The sequence below is a fragment of the Ananas comosus genome, linkage group 7, assembly GCF_001540865.1.
Source record: "Ananas comosus cultivar F153 linkage group 7, ASM154086v1, whole genome shotgun sequence".
Lineage (NCBI taxonomy): Eukaryota > Viridiplantae > Streptophyta > Magnoliopsida > Poales > Bromeliaceae > Ananas > Ananas comosus.
The window spans coordinates 6608295-6629422 of NC_033627.1; the positions used below are offsets into that span (position 1 = coordinate 6608295).

General features: G+C 41.6%; 1 long non-coding RNA gene across 1 annotated transcript; it reads left to right on the forward strand.

Annotated features, from left to right (window-relative positions):
• Nucleotides 6373-9075, forward strand: LOC109712518. The gene is made up of 2 exons (XR_002216864.1): nt 6373-6622; nt 8814-9075. It is a non-coding gene; the product is annotated as an uncharacterized LOC109712518 (long non-coding RNA).

Consider the following 21128-nt stretch of genomic DNA (forward strand, 5'->3'; position numbering starts at 1 on the left):
ATGGATAGGAGAGCGACACTTCTTTCCATTAAGGGCCTCGAATGGCGCCATCGCGATACTTTCTTGATAACTATTGTTGTACGCGAACTCCGCCATCGGTAAATGATCGCGCCATCCGCCCTTGTAGTCGAGTACACATAGCCGAAGCATATCCTCAAGAATTTATATTGTTCTCTCAAATTGACCATCACTTTGAGGATGAAATACCGTACTAAAGTCGAGCCGTGTGCCCAAAGCGTCTTGTAAGCTCTTTCAAAAGTGAGATGTGAACCCAGGGTCTCGATCCAATATAATAAACACTGGAACCCCATGTAGTCTCACAACCTCGTCGAGATACACTTGAGCCAATTTGTCTCCGGACCACGTGGTATGAATCGGCAAGAAATGAGCCGACTTCGTCAACCGATCCACAATTATCCAAATTGCATCGTGTCCACCTTGAGATCTAGACAAACCGGTCACGAAATCCACCGTGATATCTTCCCATTTCCAAACGGGTATAGATAAACTTTGCAACTTTTTCGCCGAAAATCGGCACTCCACTTTCACTTGTTGGCACATAAGACATTGCGCCACGAACTCCTCAATGTTTCTTTTCATGCTCGGCCACCAATAATGCACTTTTAAGTCTTGGTACATCTTAGTGCCGCCCGAGTGTATGCTATAAGGAGATTGATGCGCTTCTTACATAATCGCCTTTCGGATACCCTCGTTTTTAGGCATACACCAACGATTTCTGAATCGAAGTGCGCCGTCGGTCCCAATGCCAAAATCATCGGCACTACCATTTTCAACTTCACCACGCACTTTTTGGAGATATTCATTGGAAGCTTGTAGCTCTTTTATCCTCTCCAATAAGATCGGTTGCACAACCAAAACGGCAAGAGTAGCCGGCACTCCCAAAGCTACTACTTCAAGACCAAGCCGTTGCATCTCTTTTTGCAATAACGGTTGGGGTGTAATTGCCGAAGCCAAATTTTTTTCCGATTTTCTACTAAGTGCATCAGCCACGACATTTGCTTTTCCGGGGTGGCATAGAATAGTGACATCATAGTCCTTTAGCAACTCTAACCACCGCCGTTGTCGCATATTCAATTCTTTTTGGGTGAACAAGTATTTAAGACTCTTATGATCCGTGTAGATCTCACAATGCTCACCGTACAAATAATGCCTCCACAATTTTAGCGCGAATATCACCGCAGCTAGCTCAAGATCATGAATCGGGTAGTTCTTTTCATAGCCCATCAATTGGCGCGAAGTATATCCGATGACTCGCCCATTTTGCATCAAGACATACCCGAGTCCGATATATGAAGCATCACTGTACACAACAAAGCTCTCCCCCGGCGTCGATAGAGCAAGCACCGGGGTCGATGTCAACCTTTCTTCAACTCCTCGAAGCTCCGATCGCAATCGTCGCTCCAAACATACTTCACTTCTTTGTGTGTAAGGCGTGTTAGCGAGTAGTTATTTTGGCAAACCCCTACATGAACCGCCGGTAGTAGCCCGTTAGTCCAAGAAAACTGCGGACCTTCGCAACACTCGTCGGGCGAGGCCAATCTTTAATTGCCTCAACTTTCTTTGGATCTACCGAGACTCCATCGCCCGATATCACATGGCCTAAGAAAGTGACCTCCGAAAGCCAAAAGTCACATTTCTTCAACTTGGCATATAGCTTCTCGTTTCGGAGTATTTGCAGCACTGTTCTCAAATGCTCCTAGTGCTCCTCTTCACTCCGCGAATAGACCAACATGTCATCAATGAATACCACGACGCACCGGTCCAACAATGGTCGAAAGACTCGATTCATCAAGTCCATAAATGCTGCCGGGGCATTTGTAAGCCCAAACGGCATTACCATGAACTCGTAGTGGCCATACCGCGTACGATACGCCGTGTTGTGCACATCCTTCGGCCTGATTTTCAACTGATGATACCATAATTGGAGATCAATTTTCGAATACACCTGCAACCCTTGCAACTGATTGAATAAATCATAAATCCTTGGCAACGGGTATTTGTTCTTGATTGTCATTTTGTTCAACTGGTGATAATCCACGCAGAGTCGAAGTGTGCCATCCTTTTTCTTTACAAATAGCACCGGAGCTCCCCACGGTGACACGCTCGGCCTCACAAAGCCTTTATCGAGCAAGTCTTGCAATTAAGCTTTTAACTCTACTAGCTCCGCCGGTGCCATTCTATACAGAGCCTTCGAAACTGGGGCCGTCCCGGGAACCAAATCAATGACGAACTCGATCTCCCGGTCCGGTGGCAATCCCGGTAACTCCGCCAGAAACACATCCGGAAATTCACACGCTACCCGAATACTTCCAAGCTCCGGATGCTCCCTTTGAGCCTCTACCATTGTCGCCAAATAGGCCACACATCCGCCTTTCATTTTCCTCGCCCTCGCCGCCGTTACGGTCGCCGCGAAGTGCGAGCTTTTACATACGCGGTATACTAACTCTTCTTGATTAGGCTCACGAAATGTCATCACCTTGCTTTCACAATCAATAACCGCATAGTACTTGGAGAGCCAATCGACCCCCAAGATTACATCGAAACCCCACATTTGCTTGAGCACTAGTAAATCTGCCAGCATAATCCAATCACCTATTTGAACTGGACAAGCCAAGCACTCCTCATGAACCTTAAATGAATGCTCTAGTGCACTGACCCACCAATAATCCGGGTTATGCAATACTTCCATGCCTTGAGTTTTAGCAAATGATGTACCAATGAATGAATGAGATGCACCTGTATCGAACAATGCTCAAGCTCTAGTGCCATTAATCGAAATAATACCTGCCACGACATCATCTGGTACGGCAGGCTGCTCCTCCACCTGAGTGGCAAAAATTCGTCCACTCGATGCTCTACATCCCTCCGGCCGACGCGGTGAAGATGCGCATCCAGCCGACATAGCCGGTGGTAACCCCACAAGCTGTCTCGGGGACGAAGGAACCGATGCCGTCGTCGGCACAGACGACGCCCATCCCGGGCATTCCCGAATAAGATGTCCTAGTTGTCCGCACTTGAAGCACTTTTCCTCACGCTGCGGGCAAGTCGACGGTCGATGCTCACCGCCGCAAATGACACATCGGGAAGGCTTCCAATTCCTTGTTTGCTGTCGGGGATACCGAGGGGGTTTCTTTGCATTCGGCCGGCCCCCGGCACCACCCGCCGTCCGCTTCTTGCCTTTATCCCTTTCCTTGTCCATCGACTCACGCTCTCCATGAGCATAGGCGCTATCGTGCTCCGCCCATAATGCTCGATCTAAGACCTCCGCAAAGGTCGTAAGCTTGAGAATTTGCACCTTCTCGTAGATCCTCGGCTGGAGTCCTCGCAAGAACCAATCAGCCCGGTCCCGATCATCACGAACAGCATCCGGGACACAATCAATAATGTGGGAGAACTCCCGCTCATACTCTCCCACGGTCCGATCACCTTGCCTCAACTTGCGAAATTTATCTTGCAACTTCTACTTCTCGGTGTCGGGGAAGTAGTTCGCAAACATTAGTCTTCATAACTCCTCCCAAAGCATAGGCGGAAGGTTGGAAGACCGATCCCGCTTCACACGCTTCCACCGCACTTTCGTCGTCTTCTTCAAACAGTGAGTGGCGAGGTACACCTTGTCCTTCTCCAAGGTGTAAGTATCCTCGAAGAGCGTCTCAATAGAGTCGATCCACAACTTTACCATCCACGGCTCCACTTTCTCCCCGTCAAAGATAGGTGGGTTGAACTTCTTAAACATGACAAGAGCTGCCAACGGATGCTCCCGCTCTGCCTATACCGCCGCACTATCGGGATTTGAGGATCCCGATCCAGCTGCTATCGCCGTGACTGGAATAGCCGCTGCGGCAACTCCCTCACCCACAGTCGGCACCACAGCAGGGGGCGCGGGTTGCTCATCGCCCACATGAGACGCCACCGCCTGCCGTCACTCTAAGGCCACTTGAAGCCTTTGAATTTGCTCCCCTTGTCGTTGCACGGACTCCGCTTGTTGCCGCACTACTCCTATAAGTGCGGACATTTGCTCCCGAAGCTCCCCGTCGCCACTTGCTCGAGATTGCTCGAGTGCTGCATTCGGCCCCTCGGGCATAGACCTTGTTCGGGGTCGACCAAGAAGCATTGCTTCCTGAAATGAAGCAATTCACATTAGCTACACAACCACATTACTGAATCAAACCCAATCCGGCGAAAGCACACAAGTGTATTTATTTTCATTCCAATGCATTATGTCGTCGACCGCCGATCACAACACAAGGAATCGAGAACAAATTGTTAGGTCCTATGTGTTGGCAAGTTTCGTGGGTCGAGTCGGAGTCTTGAAGAAGTTCAGAGCGCAGTATTGAAGATCGAAGAATCCAAGACTTCGAAGAATCGGAAAGGACGCAAAACACGTAAAACATGAATCACGATGCTTGGGTAAGCTTTAAATCATGTTTATGGTGATTCATACTTAATTATAGATTTTAGAATCATGTTTTCAAGTTGTAATTGATTAGAAAGTTTCTAAGAGCTTGTAAAACCCGAAACAATGCATTTTCAGCAAAAATTGCATTGTTGTACCGGTACAAGGGTTTTCTGTCCAGGGTACAGCCATCAACGTTGCGCAGAAAGTTTGATGGTTGTTCCGGTACAAGGGTTTTCTGTCCAGGGTACAGCCATCAACGTTTGCGCAGAGAAGTTTGATGGTTATTCCGGTACAACCTTCACGTTGTACCGGTACAAGCCTTGTTCCGGAACAAAAGGCAGTCTGTCCAGGGTACAAAAGCTTCGCAGAAAAATCTTCCGTCATGGTGTACCCTGAACAGCTTTCCTTGTTCCGGTACAAGGTGCTGATTTTGGAAAGAAACTTTCTAATCCTACTCCGTTTTGATTCTAAAGTCTATAAATAAGCTATAGGGGTTCTCTAACTGATTAAGCATCATAAGAATACATGTTTGAGAAACCCTAGAGGCTCGGATTTCATTCTAAACCTATTTTCTACAAATTAGCCTCTTTAGATCAAATCGAGATATCGTTTCGCATTCTCTATATGTCGATTTGATCTCCGCTTCGCTTGGAGTTCTATTCCCTGGTTTTCTACGATACTCCAAAGCGAAGGATCACCATATTCATGATATTCTTCATGGTGGCGTCGTGGATTCGGCGTATTTGACGGCGGTTCGTGGATTCGGATCGTGGGCTCGTGGATTCGAGTGGCGTCGTGGATTCGGCGTGATTGAAGCTTCGTGGATTCGAAGTGGAGGCGTTCGTGGATTCGGACGTGAGGGCGTGGACAATCCGGAGGGTGGCGCGAAGATTCATAGGAGGTTAAGAGAGGTAGAGTCCGTGGAGTCGGTAATCACCTTGTAATCTTTTCTCTTAGTGAATTATTTTTTCGCATGTTGGTCCCGTGGGTTTTTCTCCAAGTTGGAGTTTTCCCACGTAAATCTCGGTGTGCATTTTATTTTCCGCATTTATTTTTATTGCATCGAGATTTATTTTTTTTTGGCCGTTACACCTATTCACCCCCCCCTCTAGGTGATAGATACAATCTAGATAGATCTTTGGGCTCCTCAAAACTTTCACAAATAACAACTTGGATTAGCCCCTAACCACATTAGAGACTGACTAATATTAACCCAATCACAAAGCTTTCGCTATACTTTGATTCCACGTCATTCACGTTTCCTAGATTCTTAAGATTTTCCATTTCTAAGGGTCTCTAGGTCCCTCCTATACTTTCACTTTTAGTCTCTGATACCATTATATCTGTCACACCCCGGGACCGATCCTATTTGTCCGATTCGGGCACGTAGAACAAACGCCGAACGACCATCACCTCTCCTATCCGCCCAAAGCTCAACAACAAGTACAAATCAAGTTGAGAAATTTGCACATGCGGAAGCATACATAATTGATTTGCACGAGGGCAAGCAATAGCCAAAGTGAAAGTACTAAGCTAAACATTCATACAAGTAATATGATTATCATTTAACCACATACATGCATTCAACATTTGTATTCTTTTACATCTTTTGCATCATTTCTTTTTACATCACATATTCCCAAAATAGAACTCTTTACATTCTTTCATTTAAACATCTATAATCATCAAATACAAAAGATGATATATGAAGGATATGCAACTACACAAAATATAACCAGAACGGGTGGTCACTGTCTATGGCGCGATACCTTTACCGCAATCGTTGGCCAGCTCACTTAGTCCCGGCTCTGTGGAAAAAAGGGGGTGAGAACTACAACAAAGTTCCCAGTGGGTTCGGCTGCCGACCTCGCCGACTTTCTCACTAGGTCTAAATCAGGCATAATAGAAGAATAGATAGATAGTAACCAACTAAACAAATGCAGCTAATATACCTGAACAATATAATCAATGCTATGCTCAAATAGAATGCTTATGATGAATGCAAGATCGTATTTTCATTATCCAATCTCTTGCCTAACCCGTGGGTTTGCCTACAGCTCACCAACTCATAATCCAAGTCATCGGGGAGACTACTACGACACGATGGGACCGTCCTCTGGGGAACAGCACCAACACAGTGATGACAACTGCGGAGGTCATCGCTTGAGAGGGAGCTACCACCCTCAAGCCAGGACTTATAGGCGAGTATGATCCAATCCTTAACTATAAAGAATGCCAAGTTCAATCCAATCCTTAACTATAAGGATGCAATGCTCATATAACCCTTAACTATAGGATTGTTATGTCATAATATCATCTATGTCATTGCATTCTTTAACATTCACTAGTGTCATTTACACTACATATTCTTTTTACCCATTCTCTTGCCACACTTGTACACTAGCATTCAAACTCATTAATGCCACTCTCTATATTTATGTCATAATATCATTTATTTTCAGTGTCACTAAGTCCTTTGCATTTTCTAGGTTCTTGTCATCATTCATGCATACATAGGGTTTTACAAGCTCTCATTCTTTTACTATCTTTTCATATGCATTTGTACTCACAACATGCAATAACATATAGCCACATGCTCTCATTTCACCCTACAATGCATAATGATCATATATAACCTATACTCAAGAAATGACACTTTAGACATAAAAGGAAATTAATCTATTTTGGAAAGCACCACCCACCTTGTATGGTTGTAAAGGTGCTACGGTTCAATTCTTGTGACTTTTAGCCGCCTATTTCTTCGCCTGCAGCAAAATGAAGCCAAATTAGGCTTTTTGCTTATACCTTTACGTAGACTCGTCGGATCGGCGAACCGAGTCCATAAACGAGTTAGAAATATCTCCAATTTGATTTCTACAAGGTCAATTTGCCTTTAAACCAACCTAGGGCCAAAGTCCAATTTTGGTGCCCTAACAATGACATTTGCCGAATACCTTGGTTTGATCTCTAAAACAAGCAAAAGCAAGCTTAATCAACATCTAGAAGCTCATTTAGAACCATTTAAACCATTCTTAGGGCCTCTAAACCAAACCCTAAAAATCCACCATGAGAGCACTATGAAGAAATATGAATTTTCTTGTGTTTTTATGGTCTCTACAAGGTTTCCACTCTTGTAAGAATATCAAAACAAAAGATTTATGGCATAAAACCAAGCCCTAACCTAGTTCTTATAAGAAATCTTACCTTAGCCCACTAGCTCTCCAAGGTCCACCTTGTAGGAAAGTCCCCAATCCTTCAAAAGCTCCAAAATCTCCTCCAATCTTCTCTAATCTCCACCAAAACCACCGTAGGAAAGAGTTCCTAGAGAGAGAGGGAGAGAAATGAAAGAGAAGGGCTCCTTTGGCTGTGAACAAGAGAGGAGGGGTGTTGGCTGCTACAATTACAAATAAACCCTCCAAATATTCATATTGGCAGCAGATCAAATTCTGCTGCGAAGGACACTTGGTACTGGTACTAGATATTTTGTCACCGGTTACACAATTGCGCAGAGGCTAACCCGAGAGCTGCTTCTCTCGGTCAGCAGTCTGGTACCGGTACTATTTGGATTTGTCACCGGTTTAACAGCTTTGACAGAGGCTAACCTGAGAGCTGCTGCTCCCGGTCAGCCGACTGGAACCGGTACACCCCTGGTGTTAAACCGGTTACAAAGCTCCAGAATTTCAGTTTTGTATTGTTTCGATTCTATTTCGCGCCGAGTAATGCTAAACTCTTCTAACTCACTTGAAATTCAACTTTAACCCTTCCAACCTTGCTGGAATGTTAAATGGATTTCGTCCAACTTCTTCTTTCGCACACTTTAATCAATTCGGCTAAAATTCGATATTCTCTACCGAGTTTTGGTATATTACAAGGCTAGCAAGATGAGTCTCACATCACCTGGTACTTGTAAGTATGAGCTTGATGCGGACGTCAGGACTTAAAGAATGGGGGATTGTAAGACCCCAGGTAGTCCTATATATATGATATAATAGAGCTAAACCCTTAACCCGGCTTAAACATTTTGGGTAATGGTTAGGCCCAAGAGGTTAAGAGAGTTAAGCGTGCTAGGACGGGAGTAGTCCTAAGATGGATGACCCGCTGGGAAGCTGGAGCGTCACATAAAGAGATAGTTTTTCGCTTTGTCCACTACTAAAGTATAAGATCTTTGTAAACTTGCTCGGTTATTCATGCATTTAATATCAGTTTAATAAAATTGCAAGTTTTATAAAGATGATCACAAATTGTTAATTTTATAGGATTGTTACTTATGTTTTATTAAAGATAATTTGTTTTTAGAATGTATGATTTGCTTACTTTCTTCACTTGATTAATTTTATATATTTTTCGTTGATAGAACTATTAAATTTGTTCTAATGTTTGTCTTTTTCTCTTGTAGGTAGTTAGTAGCAGTTTTGGGCAAATAACATTGGTAGCAGATGAAGTGCAAGCTATGAAGTTATGATACTTTTTTGGCTTCCTTTTGAAAATATGATGAACTGCTAATTTTATTGTAACTTTTGGTAAATGTATATATGCTACATATGTTGGTGACCTTCACACATATAGTGTATGGATAATTCAGAACTATATTTAGGGCGTGTTTGGTTCAATGATGGAATTGGAATGGATAATGGAATGAGAATGAATTGGAATGGTAATTGGAATGACCCACTCCGCCAAGACGTTTGGTTTATTTGTAGATTGAGAATTGAAATGAGTTATTCACATTTCATTGTTTGGTTCGTATAAACTAAAAAAATTATAGGATACTATAATACTAATTTTACTCTCGAATATAAATTTATATTATTTAAAATCTATGAAAAATATAATACTATTCTCTAATAAGTTTTCCAAAAAAAATATCAAATTCATTTTTAAAAACTTTTATTGATGTGGGTTAGGGATAGGGTTTTTTTTTTTTTTTTGATGAGAAAGGGGTGAAGAAAAGAAGGGTGAGATGGTCACATCGGCTTCGAAAACTTAGTGGGCTTCCGGAATGATATCTCAATCCGGACTAGAAGACCGGAATCAAGTTGAAGGCTAATGAGTCATTCCCATTCCAGTCCGAAATAGGAATCCCAAACCGATTCATGCGAACCAAACAAAATTAACCGGATTTGATCAAACCGATTCCCATTCCATACCTAAAATGGATGAACCAAACAAGCCCTTAATTTGTGAATGCTATTATTATATTATTAATAAAATACTATTATAATTTGAAAATGATTCTTTTGTTGAAACTTTGGTTTTGTATATATTTGTGAATGTAAAAGAAGATTATGTGGAATTTAAATAAATAGAATCATAAAATCATGAAATAATTTTGTTTTTAGGGACAGGAGAATTGGTCGTTATAATATCGTTTTAAAATTAATTATTAAATGAGATATTTTTGTTAGCGATGAAAAAGTTGGTCGCTATTGCATTCTAGTTGTTGGTAAAATTGTATTGCTAAATCTCAACTGCGTCGGTAAGATTAGTCATTACTTTATAATATTTTGGTCATTAATACTATTCATTAACGACGGGAAGGTTCCCAAAGGTTTCCATCGGCTTTTGTTATTAACAGCTGTTATATTGATTAGGTCATTAATGCTTTTAACGAAGGAAGCAATAACTACGGTTGACGACGGTTTTCTTGACCATCGTTTTTGTGTTTTAACAACCGGAAATAAATCTATAACGACTGTTTTTTCCTTCTTTATATATAATATTTCCTGTAGTAATTGTTGCCGTTCAAAATTCGTTTAAGAAAAAGTTTGCTAAAAGTTTTAAAAAAATTTCCAACAATTTTCTCGGGAAATGATCAAGCCTGGGAGCCCGATTACCTGTCTCTAGGATTCTCCTCCACGGTGACGGAAGTAGTAAGGCTGTTAAAGGCAGGATTAGGCAGATTAAGGTTGTTATCCTTGTTATGGATTAATTGGTTTGTGATAGGTACGTGGATTGGTGTTGGGTGTGGTATAAGATCGGAAGTTGTTGGGATATGATTGATGTGTGGGTTGTGGTAAAGAGGTTCAAGGTCGATGTAAGGGAGCTGCGATGAAATTCGGAGCCCATGATACTCATGAAGAAGTTTCGTAGAATTAGTTTCAGCAATTTTATTGTGATTTCTTGTTCCTTGTCCATTTTCCTCTAGCGTTGTTGTACAATTTTCCCACCGCCTTCCGGAGAGTTGAAACTTAAGTCAAAGAGTTTTAAAAACTTCTATAATTTTGGGGCAATTGCTTATATATCATGAAAAGTTTTCAATTTTTTGATTTATCCCTCTCAGAAGACTAATATTGAAAATAATTTTTTACGTTCCAATTTATTTCAAATATATCCCTAGAGTTAAATTCTGTTAATAAATTGTTAGTAATAATTGTTATCTGTATGAAATTACTATTTTGCCCTTTCAAATATACCCTTACACCATTATCGACTTTTTTTATTTGCCTTTTAAGTTAGGGGCAAAAAAAATATTTTGATTTTTGTCTTTTCAAATATACACTTCTACTATCATCAATATTTCTTATTTGTCCTTAAGTTAAGGGCAAAAGAGATATTTTAATTTTTTTTTAAACTTTAGTAGATATTTAATTTATGTTGAACCCAAGTTAACTTAACAGGTGCTAACTGTAGGAGTATTTTGGAATAACGGAGGAACATATGAGGGGTATATTGAAAAGAAAAAAGTAGGAATAAATGAGATATTTTCGAAGTTTTGAAGGGTATATAGGTAATTATTCCTTTAATTTTAGTATTGAAAAATTGATAAGACTTGTTAAAAAATACTAGTCTTTGAATAGATTAGGTATAAAGTTTAGACTGCGTTTGGTTTTGGGTATAAATAAAAACTGCTTATTCTAGAGATAGATACAAGTTCAGATAAGGAATAAGGTAAAAACAGTGTTTTGATGGTTAGATTGCAATAAGGGGAATAAGAGTTATAATTTTGAATTAAAATTATTTCATCTAATTAATTAGACCTTTTTGCATAAAAAATCCACTAGTTTTGGGCTTTTGCAAAATTGGGTCTCTTTTTTTTTATTTTGCAGATTCGGTCAGGATTTTTAGTAAACTGGCAAACTGTCCTTATTACTTTTTCTCTCTCCTTTTTTTTTTCTCTCGTTTCTTTTTTTTTGCCCCTTTCCGATAAAGGCGGCGGAGGCAGGAGGCGGAAACGGCGTGCCTCGCCTCTGCCCCTCATGCCCTCGTCCTTCGCCCGCGCAATCCCCGTCCTCCTCGCCTCAGACCCCGCCAAGGCCGCGTCGCGACTCTCTATTTTTTCTCTCCGACCCTCCTCCACTGTCTCCGCAACCCGCCACCGCTGTCGGCGATGAAGAGGAAGTGTTTCTTGGAGATGAGAAGCACACCGGCTAGAGGGGGAAGAAAACTCCGGCGAAAGCGGTGGCTATGATAGAGGGCAAGGGAGAGATCATGACAAAAAAAAAAATTATAAAGGAAAAAAATAAAAATAAGAAAAATATTTTTTTCCTATATGAAAAATTAAAAATCATATAAAAATGATGAAGATAATAAAATTGCGCTATTAAAATAATGTTACATTATTTTAAAAAAAAATTGCACTATTTTAAATAAGCGTTGCACTCTTAGAGACAGAAATTATACTCTTTAGAATCAGATTTACAGTCTTTAAGATGAAGTTGCACTATTTAGGTAAAAATTTACACCATTTCTTTTTTCTTCTTCTTCCTCTAATTTACACTATTTTTTTTCCTTCCTCTTCTTTCTCCTTCTTTCTTCTCCTTCTCCTCCCTGAAGTCCTACGAAGAAGGTAGGATGCGGGCCTCTGGTGGCCGCAGCATCCGCATCAGCACTATATAGGGGGAACCGCTGTTGGGAGCGGGGCGTGGAGCGGGACGAGGCCGCGGAGGGCAACGGCCTAGGAGTAAGGGGCGCCCAATGTAATATACCAAAAATTCGGAAAGTAAATATCGAACTTTAGTCAAATTGACCAAAGTGCGAGGACGGTACACTTCGGAAAGTCCGAAGGTGTTAAAACGATTAAAAGCGAGTTACGGGAGGTTTTCGAGAGCTATAGAATCAAATTCTGCAAGCTGCAGATTTTGAGCTCTCGGGGACCGGTCCCTGGTGGGAGAGACTGGTCCCCGAACGCGTATGAGGTTAGACAGCCGAAAAATCGGCTAAGTCCTGAGAAACCAGCTCTCGGGAACCAGTCCCTGCCTGAGAGACCGGTCCCCGAGAGACCGGTCCCTGAAGGAGAGACCGGTTGCACTGCGCGCAGCAGCGCTGGCTGCGCTGGGACGACCTTCGGGAACCGGTCCCTGAAGGAGAGACCGGTCCCCGGCTGCGCGAACTGCCCAGTTCGGGCAGTGTAATGAGATCAAAGCTGAGGGACTTATATGCAAAAATGCTTTATGTGGGTCATGTTTAGGGCTGAGAGAGCCTCTCCCTCTCATTCTCTCACACCCAAACTCATCCCTCTCCCTCTCTCTCTAGAAGACAAAGAAGGAGAAGAAGAAGACAAGGAAAGGAAGGAAAAAAAGGAGAAGAAAAAGGAGAAGAAGAAGAGGAAGTGAAGAAACTCCCTCTCCCTCATCTCTAGCTTGGAAAATGAGGGCTTACAAGGTAAGCTTTGAACCCTAATCATGGTAGAACCTAATCTAGGGTTTGGATTAAGCTTGAAATGGGTTTTATGGAACCATTTGAGTATTTGAAGCTTTTCTTTTGCTTCTTTTGAGATCAAGACCATAGAAATGGTGAAGCTCGAGGTGAGCTTCATCACCTCTCATGGTGAAACCCTAAGTAGGGTTTTGATTTGTCTAAAGATGGTTCTAATGGACTTTTTAGAAGTATAAGAAGCTATTTTGCTTCCTTTTGAGAATCAAAACAACTAGTTTGAGATATTATTCGGAGCTAGGGCACCAACATTGGGTTTGTCGATGAGGGTTTCTAATCACGATTGACCCTACTAGACACCTAATTGGGGTATTTCCGAGCGGCGTTGGTGGCGCTCGATTAATTACGAAAAGTCTAATTAGGAGATATGGCAAGAAATGCCTAAAGTTGTTGCGTTTACGCAGTGACCGAACGGAGGACCTATAAATCACTCAAGAAAATCGTCGGAGCACCTAAATAAGACTCTACGAGGTGGGTGGTGCTTCTCAAACTCATTGAACTTCTCTCTATGCCTAATGTGTCATTCATTTGAGTATTATATACTATTTGTGGCATGCATTTTAGGGTAAAGTAATGATAAAAATGTAATGATGCATGATTTGTGAGTACAACTTCATAATATGATAAAATGAGAACTATATAAACGTCGAAAACCCTATATGTATCATGAGAGAAGTGAGCACCATAATGAGCAAAAGACAGAGTGACACAATGACATAGATCGAGTGGCATTCGATAAGTTAACTGAAATACACTAGAGATAGTGTGAGTAGAAGAACCAATGTATTGTAAAGATATGAAAATGACAATAGTTAAAGTTAAGGTAATGTGGGAGTAAAGAACATGAAATGCTAGGGTAGCCAAGAAGTAAAGAATGTAAAAAATTAATTGCTAGAGTTAGCACACAAAGCGATGTAAAGAACACTAGAGTTAGTGTAAAGTCAAAATTGAATTGTAAATCCTTTGAGTTAAGGATATGATCATACTTCCTATGAGTTCCGTGCTCGAGGGCGTCGCTCCCTTGGCGATGCGCTCCGGAGTTATGCATCACGGGTTGGAGTAAACCCGAAGGACGGTCCTAGCGGGTGAGTTTTCTGCGATGATGACTTAATGTGAAGCAAGTTAATGTGGCGATACCCCCGGTAGCCTTGAGATTAAAGAACAAAGAGCAAAATAATCATAGAGTAAAAATAAAGAGAACAAAGAATTGCATAATCTGCATTATTTAAATGTTGAGCCATACTCCTTACTTTATTGTTCAGGCATAATTAGCATCATGTATAGATGGTTACTATATCAGCTTATTCTTTCTATTATGCCTGAGTTAGTCCTAGTGGGAAAGTCGGTGATCTGAGGCCGAACCCACTGGGAACTTTGTTGTAGTTCTCACCGCCACTATTTCCACATAGCCGGCGACCGAGCGAGGCCGGCGAGCGATCCGAGAGAGGTATCGCGCTTTAGTCACAGGCCATCAAAGTTGGGTACATTTTGTTAGTAAGACACCCTTGTATCATCTTTTGTACTTGATGATTAGTGATGTAAAGAAAGAATGTAAAGCTCATTTTGAGGTAAATATGATGTAAGAAAGAAATGATGAAATTATGTAATGAAATGCAAAGAATCCTAAATGTAAGAGAAAGATGCAATGTATGTGATCTAAAATGAATCATATTACTTTTGTAGATGTTTAGTTTTCCTTTCTTTCACTAATGGCTATTGCTTACCCTCGCGTAAGCCGTTTGTGTATGTTTCCGCTAGTGCTTTTCTCTATTGATGAAAATGTACATGTGATGAGCCTTGGGCAGATAGGGGAAACTCTGTCCGCTCGGCGTCTGTTTGACGTGCTCGGGTCGGGCCAAATTGGCATCGGTCCCGGGGCGTGACACCCAAGTTCATGGTAGTCGTCAGCATGGTAGCGTTGGCGAGGAGGCGAAGCCGCGCGGCGAGGGTGTCGGTGCTGGTGCCGCCGCCCACGCCGAGCGCGAGGCGGATCGGGACAGCGCCATAGGAGTGGGCGAGGCGGAGGAACTGTGGGAGCGTGAGGTCGAGGGCGGAGCAGGTCAATATAAAGCGTGCGGGCTCGGTGCGGACGAGGTCGAAGCTAAGGACGGCGGTGCCAGGGAGGTAGGAGAAGGAGCGGCAGAGCGAAGTGCTGGGCCAGAGGACGGCGGAGTCCTTGAGGGGGCCCGAGGAGAAGGGGTGGAAGGGGAGGAGCGAGGCTGGGAGGGCCCTGGAGACGGTAGGGGAGAAGCAGCGCCAGTGGGTGAGGGCCTGGCAGCCGCGGAGGTGGAGGGGCTCGGCCACGGAGAGGATGTCATCGAGGCAGGCCGAGAAGGGCGTCTAGTTCTTGTAGCGCCGGAGGACGTCCGAGAGGTCGGAGCATGCCGACCGGATGGGGCCGCCGACGCGGGAATAAAGTATGAGCTCCAGAGGCACAGATGTGGATGCTATTGATGCAGATGTAGTAGCAACAGCAACAGTAGCAGTAATAGAGGCTGCATCCCACCTTCTCCGCTTTGCTGCCGCCGCCAACAAGGGCCCGCATCCCACCTTCTTTGTAGGGCTTTAGGGAGGAGAAGGAGAAGAAAGGAGGAGGAATAAGAGAAAGAAAAAAATAGTGTAAATTGAAGGAAGAAGAAGAAAAAAGAAATAATGTAAATTTCATCTAAATAGTGCAACTTCATTCTAAAGAGTGTAAATCTGATTCCAAAGAGTGTAATTTCTGTCTCAAAGAATGCAACGTTTATTTAAAATAGTGCAAAATTTTTTTTAAATAGTGTAACATTATTTTATCAGTGCAATTTCATTATCTTCTTTCTTTTTATATAATTTTAAATTTTTCATATAGAAAGAAAAAATATTTTTTATTTTATTTTTTTATAATTTTATTTTGTCACGATCTCTCCTTTGCCTTCTATTGCAGTCACCGCTCTCGCCGGAGTTTTCTCCCCCCTCTCGCCGGTGTGCTTCTCGTCCCCGAGAAGCACTTCCTTTTCGTCGCCGGCGGCGGGCTGTCGAGGCAGTGGAGGAGGGTCGGAGAGGAAAAAAAATAGAAATCGCCGCACAGCCTCGACGGGGTCGGAGGTGAGGAGGAAAGGGGGTGCGCGGGCGAAGGATGAGGGCGTGAGGGGCAAAGGAGAGGTACGCTGTTTCCGCCTCCCGCCTCGGCTACCTTCTTCGAAAAGGAAAAAAAAGGAACGAGAGAAGAAAAAAAAAAAGAGGACAGACAAAAAGTAATAAGGGCATTTTGGTTAGTTTACTAAAAATCCGGACCGAATCTGCAAAATAAAAAAAAGCAACCCAATTTTGCAGAAGCCCAAAACTAGTGGATTTTTTATGCAAAAAGGCCAGTTAATTAACATCAAAATATTAATTAAAAATAATTTAGTAAATTAATAAATTTATTAGCTATGAATATGTATAAGATTATAAAAATATTAATTAATTAATTAATTATAAAAATAATTTAATTTTTTAATTAGTTAGTAAATTATTTTAGCTAGATAATTAGTAAAAAATTAATTAGATTAATAGAAATATTAATCATTGATCAATATAAATATTATTTTATGGATAAATACATTAAATTATTAATAATAAATTATAAATAATAAATTAATAAATTATTTTATTATTTAATAATAATTTGTCGCTGATGCCACCACAAAACAACATCTTAATTATTTCTTTATCATCAAGCATAATACTATTGTATCATTATGTTGGTAGCCGAATTTTCCGATCCTTGACCCGGTCAAAGATCCTCCTCGGGAAGCGTGTCGAGGTGAGGAATGGCTGCGGATAATGACCCTCGAAGTTTGCGCCCTTCGACATATCAAGCGATTCGACTGATGAGGGATGAAATCAGCCGGGTTCGAAAACCTTTACTGTAGAATCGGTTCGGCTGGATGAGCCGAATGTATGAACTGTGCAGGGATCAATGTCGGCAGAAGAACCGAATGGAAGTAGTACACAGTAACTGGTCGGCTGAAAGAGCCGAATAAATAAAATACACAATGACTGGTCGGCTGAAAGAGCCGAATGCCTAAATATATATATATATATATATATATATATATATATATATATATATTAATAAAACAGAGTGTGCCCGAAGGGCATACAGACTCTGCAAATATGTAGTTTACANTATATATATATATATTAATAAAACAGAGTGTGCCCGAAGGGCATACAGACTCTGCAAATATGTAGTTTACAACAGAGTGATGCCCGTGGGGCAGACAGACTCCAGGGTTCTACTTAAAAACTACTCCTAGGAAAGTAGTAAATACGAAAAAGAAAAGTTTACATTCATACTACTCCTAGAAAAGCGATAAAATTGTAAAGAAATAAGGGTGGTCTTCTCGTTCAGGAGGGTGAAAAACTCTTATTATAGGTTTTGAAGTTACTATTTATAGTGATGTCTTCTCAGCCCACATTATTGGTCGGTTGAAAGTAGTGGGGGAAGTGGTTGTAACCATGATCGTGAAAGTTACACCCACTCCTCATGGAAGTTATGCCCCATCGTGGAAGTTACGCCCCACTTCTCAACCGTTCCCGCCTAGAACCTTCAGGCGCCTTATTGCCGACTCCTGGTGTACCACGTGTACTTATTGGCTCATACGTGGGTTAGGTCGGCATGTTAATTTCAATTTTGGCATCAACAATGCCCCCCCAATAGTCCTTCGAATGAACATTTGGATGACTATTGGTGCCAAATCGACTGCTCAAATGACACAGCCGAGACCCAAGCTTTAGTTTTGCTGGTCTTGGTCGGCTTTAAGAAAACGACGCTTTATCTTCCCAGCCACATATATCTAGGCTTCATCAGCCGATTCTTTACTTTTATTCGATTGGTTCGGCTCTTCTTGAAACGAATTTTTTTCTATCAAGAAATTCTCTTTGAAGAAAGTGGCTATATCTCGGCTTCATCAGCCAATTCTTTATTTTTACTCGATTGGTTCGGCTCTTCTTGAACCGAATGTTCTTCTATCAAGGATTTCTCTTTGAAGAAAGTGGCTCTTTACCAGCCGCATATATCTCAGCTTTATTAGCCGATTCTTTACTTTCACTCGATTGGCTAGCTCTTCTTGAACCGACTGTTCTTCTATCAAGAATTTCTCCTTACCTTTGCTTTGATTTTTATATCGGCTCCATTGCAGCCGATCGTCCTCACTTTCCTTCCGGAATTTCTCATATTGGGCAACCCGAACATCTAGGTCAAATAGGTTAGAAAAATACTTATCTTGAAAATGGTCTTTTATCTTAAAATGCAGACCATTTAACGCCATTTTGGCGAACTCTGATTCGAATATCCTGACAAAGCATCGACTTCTGGCCGTCTTGAATCGGTTTAAATATTCTTCAACCGATTCGCATGTTCTTTGTTTAAATTGGGCTAAATCAGCTACCAACAATTCTGGTTCTGATCTGTAAAACTGCTCATGAAATTTTTCTTCTAATTCGTCCCAATCTGGGACGAAATTAGCGGGTAGATTCGTGTACCAAGTAAAAGCTGTCTTGGTTAACGAGGTGTTGAATAACATAAGTTTCAAAAATGGGTCTGCGGCAGCTTCCTGGCACTGTGCCGTGAACCGTGCAGCATGTTCGACCGTATTTTCGGTCTCATCTTCGAAAAACTTGTCAAATTTCGGCATTTTCCAATTCGCCGGATAAGGATGCTCTGCATCTATGTTTGCGGGATACGGGGATCGAAAAACAGGCCGTATAGCCGGCCTGGCCCCTACTCGAAGGTATTCCGGATGACTTCCTCAATTTGATCATACAGTTCATTGTTATTCCCTTGTATGGGAAGCGGAGCTTGTGCTTGAGCCGGATTCGGCCCTTGAGGAACTCCATAATTATGTATTGCAGGGTTCGCTCCTTGCATAGTATTAGGGGCCTGCCCCCCAGCTCTAATCCCCGCATTTTGGGCATGATAAGCTGGTAAAGGAAGTAAACCGGATGCAATCTCTGACTGCGGGCCAGTGTTTATATTCGCTGGCCTATAAGCAGCCTGGAAATGTGCCATTTGCAGTTGCGCATGTGAGACCGCCAGTGTGACTGAATTTTGTTGCGCCGGCGCAGTTAGAGGCCCCTGTTGCCCCCCGTAAGGTTGCTCGTTTTGGGTAAATAACTATTTGATTCGAACAATATTTTCATTATAGACCATGATGGCGGCCAGTACCGCGTCTAATCGAGCGGTACTTTGATGGATATTTTGATCTATAGTTTGCAGGACTCGGATCATCTGGCCGAGTGCCTGAGTTAGAGTCGGCTCTTGATAAGCCGACTGTCCACTAGTTTCTCCTTAAACTGGCGAAACTACTTGGCGTTCGCTAGCATTGTCTGAATCGCTAGGTTGATCATTCCCAGAATTTCTAGGAACAACCCGATTGCGCAAATTCATAGCATTATCATCAGCCATAATTTCAATAAAAATGTGAATTTACCTAAAATTGGGTCCCACCGGGCATGCCAAAAATTATTGGTAGCCGAATTTTTCGACCCTTGACCCGGTCAAAGATCCTCCTTGGGAAGCGCGTCGGGGTGAGGAACAACTGCGGATAATGACCCTCGAAGTTTGCGCCCTTCGATAAATCAAGCGATTCGGCTGATGAGGGATCGAATCAGCCAGATCCGAAAACCTTTACTGTAGAATCGGTTCGGCTGGATGAGCCGAATGTATGAACTGTGTAGGGATCAATGTCGGCAGAAGAGCCGAATGAAAAAAGTACACAGTAATTGATCGGCTGAAAGAGCCGAATAAATGAAATACACAATGACTCGTCGGCTGAAAGAGCTGAATGCCTATATATATATATATATATATATATATATATATATATATATATATATATATATATATATATATATATATATATATATATATATATATATATATAACAGAGTGTGCCCGAAGGGCATATTGACTTTGCAAATATGTAGTTTACAATGGAGTGATGCCCGTGGGGCAGACAGACATCAGGGTTCTACTTAAAAACTACTCCTAGGAAAGCAATAAATGCGAAAAAGAAAAGATTACATTTAGACTACTCCTAGAAAAGTGATAAAATTGCAAGAAAATAAGGGTGGTCTTCTCGTTCAGGGGGGAGAAAGACCTTTATTACAGGCTTTGAAGTTACTATTTATAGTGATGTCTTCTCAGCCCACATTATTGGTCGGTTGAAAATAGTGGGGGGAGTGATTGCAACCATGATCGTGGAAGTTACGCCCACTCCTCATGGAAGTTACGCCCCATCGTGGAAGTTACGCCCCACTTCTCAACCGTTCCCGCCTAAAACCTTCAGGCGTCTTATTGCCGACTCCTGGTATACCACGTGTCCTTATTGTCTCATACGTGGGTTAGGTCGGCATGTTAATTTCAATTTTTAGCATTAACACATTATCTCACAATAATACATTACAATTTAATCAACTAAATTACGTTGTGAGAGTTAGATTACAATAATTAAGAAAATTTGAGCAAAAAATTATAATAAATAAAAGTTTGAGAACCAAATGTCACGTGCCTGCCTCATAATTTGAAGACTAATAGTGCAATTTAGTCTAAAGTTGATGATTTTCTGAAGATATTAACTATTAATTAACTTTTATTTTAATTGTTAAATTTTATGAAACTATTAATACCTTTGAGGATATTTTCAAAAAAACCTATAGTTGAGAGGTGTACGTTTTAATTCTATGCATGTGCACGCTGTAGTCTTTTTTATAGAATATAAAAATCCCCTTATCAGGTGACCGCTACCGGATATAGAAAGCATATAATCTATGTATCAGGGACATGTCTGTAAGCCACACGTGTCCGTATTAGACATGCGCATGTTCGTGTCGGACATGCGTCCGATGAGAACACTCTTTTGATGTATGTTCAATACCGATTCATAGCGCAAATAATTAAAATAATATATACATATTTTTATTTACTTTTTTATCCATATATAATATAAGATGATAAATATTTTAGCTTTTTGATGAATACATAAAAATTTTTTGATAATATAAATAAATTATATATAGTAAAGAATTATTTTTA